Below are 10,000 nucleotides of genomic sequence, written 5' to 3'. Positions count from 1 at the left end.
TCAAAATCTCTGGTGATGGTCTGGTGGTGGATGGTGTTAGTGGCAGCGTTGATGGTCTCAATCGATCTTTTAATTTCCCTTTTTATCTCTTTGATGGGGTCGTGGGAGAGTCTTTTCTATGTGGATCAAAACAAAGGCAGCGGTTTTGTCCGCTCTTCAAACAGTCACTTGGTGTTCTTTCTTCAGCTTTTTAGCCACCTCCCTCATGTCACTAGAGACGATGCTACTGGTGTAGCGTCCACATTCGGTGAGGGGTTCGTCCAGATGCAGGGGTTGGAGGTCGTCAGTGGTTCTTAAGGTACCCTTCTCTTGGTGGCAGAGGATGGAATCGATCAGGAGTTCGACTTCCAGCCTCTTGTCCATGGGCCTAGGGCGCGAGATGTAATGGCCGTCAAGGCCAAACCAGTGAATCTCATCTTAGGCAGGAGTAGGGGTGCAGGTTGATATGTTAATATATTCTTGTTTCTGCTTAGGAATACGGAGCTTACCCCCATTGATATTTACGAGTTTCTGGTGACTAATACGCATCCTCCTGGTTCACTCTTGATCCTTCATGGTGCGGAGAACATATCGGATGTTCTCGGGATAAGAATTCTAGATCTCTGGATCTCTTACGTGACTATTCTACAATCTTTATTACTGACACTGTTTTTCAAAGAAAATCGCTAATGATTCAACAAAGTATGGAAATTTCCATAATTTTCAAAATGATGAAAAGCTAACAATGACGTTTCCTTTTTTTTAACATTATCGGCCAAATTTCGACTCTACTTCAAACCATTAACGCTTTTATGATGTCAAGACATCGACATATAAAGGCAGCAAACGATTTCATTTACGATTCCAATAAGTTTTTTATACTTTACTTGAAGGAAACCGGTCATAAATTTTGTACCATGGCCGGGGCTAGTGCCTCCACAAATCATGAAACTTCCAAGAGAGAAATTTTTCATTTATTTTGATAAAACATGCCCCACAGATATATACTAATCTGTGAGGGTTTCATATATGCTCAGAAAAGAAACCAGCTTTCCACTTTGAAACATCAAAGTACTTGTTGTAAACACTTCGACCTTACCAGGTAATAAGACATTTGCTTCATTAATACGGTAATGCTGCCTATCTCTAGAATAGCTTATAAATTATAAATTTATTTTTTACTGAAAAAGCCATAGAGCCATAAGTTTTGCGGAGGATTAATAACAGACTCAGAAATCGACATTACACTAGCTCAGAGTAGCATGGAAATGTTCAGCAACCTGATTTAAACTCAGTTTGTTATTTTTTATAAGTTTTATCGTGATGTTTGCTCAGTGGAGGGGATCCTTTTTTTTTTTTTTTTTACATACGCCCTTATTTGAACTTTATGACATTATAAAATGCTTTCATATTATTTTAATCAACAATGGTTTGAATTTCCATCTGTTTTTCCACCAACCACCAGCTTTGTTGCATACTTATTTGATGTTGTGTCTTCAACACCAATTCCCTCCATCGTTTGGCCAGTGTATATGAGCGGTGGATTCCACGATTTGTTCATGTGTTTTTATTTGTTTGCATAATTGGTGTAGATAGCCAGAGCTCTCATTATACCAGTCAGTTTTAAAGAGCTTATTGAAGAGGCCAATTGTAGTTTCGGAAATTTCTCGTATGAGATTGCCAAACTTTGTTCACACATTTTTAGGGTTTTTTGCAGAAATATCGGTTAAATTCCCATAAATAATTTTGAAACGATAAAGTATATGTATATACTATTCTATTCAAGTTGTTTTATTCGCATCGATACAGTATGATAATACATTTTTATGAACCGGGTAAATATACTGAAAATATAAAATAATTTTTTTTTTCACTTTTTATTTTCACTATTCTCATACATAGAGTAACTCCAGCCTTTACTAAAGTATTCTAAAATACATTAGAAAATGAAATGTAAAATTCAGAACAGAATGCTGAATTCTGGTTACTACAAGAAAAGCGTTTTTACGATTAAATTTATTTATTAGTAACTTAACGTAAAATATTTAGTAATATGTCTTTGAGAGAATTTGAGCAATTCCTATGAGGACTTATATATTTTTAATATGAAATATAAGTTTCTGTAATTAAGTGAGTTTTCATCAGGAGAGTTAGAAAGCAAATAACGATTTGTTCCTAAAAGAAAATATTATGTTCATAATATCAAATTGTTAAAATAGACCTTACAACTAACACTTCTCCCCCACGCATACGCGCACACAGTTATTAAGGATTCCTTAGAGCCATTTCACCTAAATCTGAAATGTTTACGACTCTTCAAGAGCTCGAAAGACGTTTCCGTATATTCACCGAAGAGACATTTCAAAACGTTTCATAAAACGAGATAGAACTCGAAGCAGCATAAATAAGAAGCCAGATGAAGTCTGAGATCATATTAGGAAGGGACGGGACATTCAAACATCTCTGAGCAAAATATAAGAAGTTTGTTATTATTATTATTATTATTATTATTATTATTATTATTATTATTATTATTATTATTATTATTATTAGCCAAGCTACAACCCCAGTTAGAAAAGCAAGATGCTATAAGCTCAAGGGCACCAACAAGGAAAAATAGCCCAGGAAGGAAAGGAAATAAGGAAATAAATAAATGATGAGAAAAAATTAACAATAAATCATTCTAAAAACAGTAACAGCATCAAAACAGCTATGTCATATATAAGCTATAAAAAGGCTTAAAGCTTTGAGTTCTGGAAATACTTGACTATGAGATATCGTTTAAAATGAATAAGATAACTATTTATGTAAATAAAGAAACGTCTGGTTTTTCAATGGGTAATCGATAGTATATCTCAGTAAATATTATGAGATCAATCTCTCTGAAAATCTTTTGAGAAAATTGGATTTATCACGAACAATAAACAATTATTCACGAAAATTGAATGCAAGAGATATAAAAGATAAAGTAAAGTGCTGATTATAGTTTGTACTAGATCAGATCTTAATATCCAAAGAAACGAGAAGGGCTCACATAAAAAAGAAGCAAATACGGCAAATGAAAAGTGCTGTTATTTCTATAACGAACCGGATATAAGTTATGTTTGTTCCATGTAATAGCCTTGCAAAACATTTACAATTAAACATTACTCTATAAGTTACGTTCGTTCCATGTAATTCCCAAACGACAACTTAGCAACTAAAAGTTACTTTTTACATTGACTACAAACTCTGTTATCTATAGAATAATAGGCAATGGTAAAAAACAACTTTTCTTTGATAAAGGCAACTCATTTCACTCAAAATTAGATAAATATTTGTCCAAAATACCACAAGAATACCTAATATAAAGGATTTTTTAACTATGTTAAAGGCAATGGATGGACTGACTAATGTTCATCTATTCCAGATAATAATACAGAATCCAACTTGAAGTTTCGCGCTATTCTTATATGACTATTCAAAGGACAATAGAGTTAATTGCAGGACTTATAAGAAGTTCATTGCTAAAAGTATACTCCAATTGCTGTATCGTGGATGTATCGTTAATCAAGAGAACTTTCAAACCTCTGGTCAATTTGCACAGAAAGCCTCTTTTGTAAAAGTTCGAATCTCATAACGGACAATGAGTAATTCACCTCATTTTGGACCGGCCGGAACGTTTTTGGGATTTTGAGGTATCTCCAATATGGTATATCATATGTAATATACACTATTGTCAATTATTACAGATATGTAAATTACGTTTTTGAAGTATACTTGAGAAAAAACACTACATGGTTTAAGAAGAAAGAAAGCATTGACAATAGGACATTTGTAGAGAGAAAAAAAAAGGTCGTAAACGCAATAACCATGTTACCAAACGAGAATTTAAAAACAATAGTTGCAAATTTTATGTTTTAATTTCTCGCTCTACTGAGACTGGTAGTAGTAAACCATATTATAAATATAAATTAAACTAACTTTAATCATTGGTACAATAGATAACTAAATTAAGATTGAAATAGAAATAAAAACTCAGGTGAAACAAATAAAATGTATCCTTATATTGTTAGCGAAAGATAATCTCGATATATGTTGGCTGACGGTAAATGTCTTGGTATGGGAATGTGGGTGTTTAGTAAAACATAAATAAGAATCCCACATGGCTTTTTGTTTGAATATAGAATTTAAAAGTTAAGAAATTTGGGATTTCTATAATCACGTAGACTCAACTCAATATATCATCAGCACAAATTGCAAAAGCGGACAATTAAACCTCTGCAAGAGTGGAAAAAATAAGAAAATGACTGTTAGGATATGAAAGAGCTCTCTCTCTCTCTCTCTCTCTCTCTCTCTCTCTCTCTCTCTCTCTCTCTCTCTCTCTCTCTCTCTCTCTCTCTCTTCTAGAAGTCTTATTCCAGCTGTGACCAAGTTGTGGCATGATCTTCCTAATCGGGTAGTTGAATCAGTGGAGCTTCAAAAGTCCACACTTGCAGCAAACGTTTTTATGTCGAATAGGCTGACATAAGTCTTTCTATTAGTCCAAGAGCTAGCAGCCATTTATTTACCGGAGATGACCAAAATTCTAGTGGGCACTTTTGGAAAGGGTCTACCATGGGACATCCAAAAATGGGTATCTTTAAGTTGGGCAAGGGTGGGTGTGGATTTAATAACCCTTTTTTCCCGAAAACGGGCTTTTAATTTTTCGGCAAAATTTGGGGGTTGGTGAAAGTAAATTGGCTGCAGCTCCTTTCATCCTGGGTGTAGAATAAAGAACTATATACCAAAATGATGCTATTGATATGCAGATTTATTTCACATCAAACAACATTAATTAAATGATTATTGGGAGTCACCAAGGGTCAAAAGGTCAAGGTCAGCCTTTGCAATGCCGGTTTGGGTTTTAGCTGTATTTTGGCTAAATAAGACATCAAAATTTGGCCAGGGTTTACTAAATATGAATAGAATAAAAAGAAGAGACATAAATAAAGTTTTTTTAAGAATATGGGATCTATTCCAGCAATATGACTTGATAAGACAAAAGTCATTATTAAGCGGTTCCTGTGAAATTTACTCCTCAAACCGTTTCAAATTTAGTTGATAGATGGTTCACCTATATTACTGAGATTTGTTTTATTAACTTTGTGTGTGCACCTCTTTTGTCTTTTAAAACATTATAAAAACAGCCTTTACATTGCGTTTTAACATCCTTGAAATTTGTAAGTGTGCACCTGAATTGCCTGTGTCCATGTTACTTGAGGATTTTAAGAAAGGGCAAGTAGAAATTCCAGACCTTCTTCATTTGCTTTTTACCACACTTCTCTGTGTCTTGCAGAATAAAGATAAGCCTAGTGAAAAAGTAAAACGAAGGCTAGTCTCACTATCACAGGATGTTACTTTCTGTACCAGCTGGGGATGAGTAAAACCATCTAAGCATCTTTGTCTGGGAGTCGGAATGAAAAGCCTCACAGGTAGTCGCAGAGTTGTGGAAATTCCTAATCAATAGGGTCATGCGGTAAGTTATCACACAGCTGAATCAATTGAGACGGATATAGTGTCAAAAATCACAGCAGAAGGGCAGCTTTTACCTCAAGTTGGTCTCTACGCAGGTCTTGCTTTGGATAATTATGATGAGCTGACAGAAACCCTATCTGGGAAAGACACTCTTCATGACACCATTGTGATATGCTACCAGAATAGGCCTGCTGCAGGTGTGATGCAAGGTGCTGAGACTGAAGGGACCACGAATACTGATGCTGATGCAACTACTGACCAAGTACCTGTGAAAAGACGACGAATATTTGATGCGCCTCAGCGACAAATCGTGCTGCCATATAAAAGAAAGCCATCACTGTCGAGGTTCGAATTTAAAAAATATTCACAAGATCCACAGTCCAGCCTGGAGATAGCAAAGAAAATGAATATCATCAGGTTAATGTGCTGCTGCCTGGTGTCCAGCACCCCTATGTGGCAGGCTGGAATTTCTTGGTCACAGAGGACAGACTCCCTTTGCAGTAGACTGGTTATATGGAAAATATTGAACTGCCACCAACAAGATTGGATGTAGTTAAAGAAACCTTGGTCAGGTATCAAAAGGTTGCAAGTGAGTGCAGTGAGGCATATGCCACAGTGACATGTGACCTTGTTATCACAAAACCTGCACTCCAGAACCAAGCACAAGAATCCTCTCTCTTTGACAATATCTTTGTTTGTTTTGGTGCATTTCATATTTTCATGGCCTATTTCAGCGCATTAGGTTATATTGTTGAATCGTCTGGTTGTACCGAGGTTCTTAGCTTGGCTGATGTGTTGGCTCATGGTTCAGTACGAGGGATCATTGGTGGAAAACATTTTAACAGATGCAAGCGTATCCATCCCCTGTTTGCACTTGCCTGGCAGATTCTGCATTCTAAGCAATTTTTGGTAGAAGGTGGAATACCAGATTAATGCATGGTGTTGTTGAATTCATTTTCTGCAGATCCCTCACCCCAATCACTTTTGACATGATTGGAGTCCGCTGTAATTTGTAATTTGTTGGAAAGATATGGTAAATTCTGTGATCAGACTCGTCAGGGTCATCTTGGCTCTACTGCTAGGTTCTGGTTTCTCTACATTGATGTCGTTCACATATTCATGCTTTTTGACAGGGCCAGCAGGACATATGACCTAGACCTCTACATCTATGTTTTAGGCTCAAGGATTCCTATATTCTTTGCAACTCAAAAGCCAAGCTATGCCCGTTGGATATCATTGTATCACCTCAATCTGCTTAATATGGAAGTGACACATCCCGGAATCAAGCATAGTTTTGAAGCAGGTGCACTCTCTGTGCGGGGAACTTGGAATACCTTTTCCAGAAGTGCATTTGCTATTACCTTACAGCAAGCTGTGAATAGGGATGCCGCATCCAGCCAAAAGAGTGTTGCTGCATTTACACAGAATGTTGCAGTACGTATGGGGTTGACAGTGACAAGATCTTTTTGGGGAGTATTTGTGAGTTGTCTCCTGGAAATGGCTGGAATCACACTGGTGGATGATGCAATAAAGGAACTAAAGCCATCAAGGATAGCCAAAGACAATGTTTACCTTAAGAGCACGATCACAGAGGTGGAGAACACACTCAATCCATTCACTGTTAATGATGATACTCTGTAGTGCCTAAACACTGGATGGTGTGAAAGACAGACTTCTGCAGTCAAAAGAAACTTGATATACCTGGCATCAAGTTTTTGTTAATGAATGTAATGTAGATGGTGGGCGTTTTGAACGGACTGTTAAGCAAAGAAAGGTGATAAATGTCACACAGGATGCAGTAAAAGTTAAATTCACCACAAAGGACAAACAGATCAAGGAAGAAAAATGTACCAGAGACATATTTAGAAGGCTGCTGTATTTTTCAGTAACGCAATAACTTGATCTCAGTATTGACCTGTCCTATCCTCTCACTCCAGTTCCTTTTTCATTGTATCATATAACTGGTGATATGAACAAGACATCAAAGAGGACATTAATGGAAAAATTAGAAGCAATGGGAACCTTGAATGCCATACCAGACAGGACTGATGTGTATATCATTGATGCTATGTTCTTCTTCCGTATGCTTGACATGCTATCCACCTGGTGGGGGGGGGGGAGGGGATGGCAATGTCCATTTTGAAATAAGCTTGTAGCACTGGTGAAATTGTACACATAGTCTGTTACACATATCCTAATGGGCCAAGTATCAAGGACATTGAACATGACTTGTAGTGGTAGGACACCCACTACCTATATAATCACTGGCTCGTTACAGAAAAGACCACCAGATCTCAACACAGCTTTTCAAAACAGAGTTTTTGGCCTTCTTGAAGGATGAATGGTCATCAAATAGATATGCATCGACTCTTCAGGAACATCAGGTCTACCTTGCAGTGGAACATGAATGCTACCTTTACGCTTCAGCAAGTGGAACTGTCTACAGGATCCTGGTTCATGAGCTTCAGTGCAGGCATGAAGAAGCTGATACACAGTTACTGTACCATGCAAACTTTGTTGCTGTTAACCATGATGTGGTCCCAGTGATTACCATTCGCAGTAACGACGCTGACGTCTTCATCATCATTCTCTACCATGCTTGGTTTCTTGATGCACAGATTTGGATGGATGCTGGATTGAGTTCTAGAAATTCCATGCGTTTCATAGATATGTCACATCTTGCAACCAAACTGACTGGACCTATATGCAATGCTCTACCAAGCTTCCATGCGCTGACAGACAGCCTGTTTTATGAGAAAAGCAAAGTGAAAGCCATTTTAAGTAATGAAAAACAACCCTTGGTTTACATCAGCAATTAGTCATCTTGGAAACTCAGATGTCATCGATCCAGATGTTGCTGCTGTAGTTGAAGAGTACTTATGCATTGTCTATGGAGTTCGGAACCTGACAAGTGTTGATGAAGCCAGGCTTCAATTTTTCCGCAAGTTGTATGCCACTAAGAAGGAAACTGATCCGTCTGATAAAATCAAAACTACAGACCCCTGTTGTCTTCCTCCTTGCCAAAGAGTGTTGCAACAGAAGTTGCTAAGAACTAACTTTGTTGCACACAAATGGAGAAATGCAAGGGAAGCCGATCCAGACTCATTTGGTCCTGAAGGACATGGCTGGAAAGTCCAGAATGGCAGATTGATGATTGTCTGGTTCACTGGCTCAAATATTCCTGATAAGTTAACCATTGAAGAATCTGATGTACAGGAAGATGATGATGATGATGATGATGATGATGATGAGATCAGCCATTCCTCAGATGAAGAAAAGGAAATCGATTTTCATAGAACTCCATACTAGTAATATAGATGGAATAGATCCCACGTTCTTCAAAAAAACTTTATTTGTATCTCTTTTTTATATTTTATGCATACTTCGTAAACCTTTTGCAAATTTTGATGCCTTATTTAGCCAAACTACAACTAAAACCCAAATCCGGCATTTCAAAGGGCTGAACTTGACCTTTTGACCTCTGGTGACCTCTAATAATAAATTAATTAATTTAGTTTAATATCAAATAAATCTACTCATCAATAGCATCATTTTGGTATATAGTTCTTTATGCTAGGCCCAGTGTGAGAGGAGCTGAAGCCAATTTACTTTCACCAACCCCCAAATTTTGCCGAAAAATGAAAAGGCCGTTTTCAGACAAAAGGGGTTAATAAAATCCACACCCACCACTGCCAAACTTAAAGATACCCATTTTTGGATGTCCCATGGTAGACCCTTTCCAAAAATGTCCACTAGAATTTTGGTCATCTCCGGTAAATAAATGGCTGCTAGCTCTCGCTCTAATAGTTTCTATATGAAATATCTGTTTTAATGCTGTTAATGTTTCAGAATATTTTATTTCAATTGTTCATTACTTCTTATATCGTTTATTTATTCCTTACGTCCTTTCCTCACTGGCCTATTTTTTCTTGTTGGAGCCATTGGGCTTATAGCATTATGAATTTCTAACTAAGGTTCTTGCTTAGCTAATAATAGTAATAATGATAATAATAATAATAATAATAATAATAATAATTCGTTATTACCGATCGATTTTTTGAGGATACAGATCACATTCATCATTTTAACTTCATGTATTATGTTTTTATATTGTTATTCTTAATGAAAATTACTATTAAGTCTAATTTCTTCCTTCACTACTAAAACTCACAGGTTCTGTGAATTTACATCCTAAAATGTGAAGAATGAAAACCTTAAACCTCCTGCTGTAATATTCCATCAAATAAACGTAGTTCTTTGAAAATACCCATATCAGTTTGGGTCTTCCGACAAAGCTTCTCGAAGAACATCAGCACAAAAATTTCTTTTGAAACTCAATAGATGGGAAAATAAGCTTTTTCGAAGATGTACATGCCAGCGTCTTTGGAGTTTGGGAACGTTTGATTTTACAAACGAGAATTTTAATGTAAAATGCATGTTTTTCATCTCTGTTTCTTTTTTTTTTCATTTTTTACATAGTGGTATAAAAAGGATATAAGATTGGCACGGCCACTAAGTAGTCAAT

Source organism: Palaemon carinicauda, chromosome 2 (genome assembly GCF_036898095.1).
Source record: "Palaemon carinicauda isolate YSFRI2023 chromosome 2, ASM3689809v2, whole genome shotgun sequence".
NCBI lineage: Eukaryota > Metazoa > Arthropoda > Malacostraca > Decapoda > Palaemonidae > Palaemon > Palaemon carinicauda.
The sequence above is the reverse complement of the archived record's forward strand: the minus strand, read 5'-3'. Positions refer to the sequence as shown.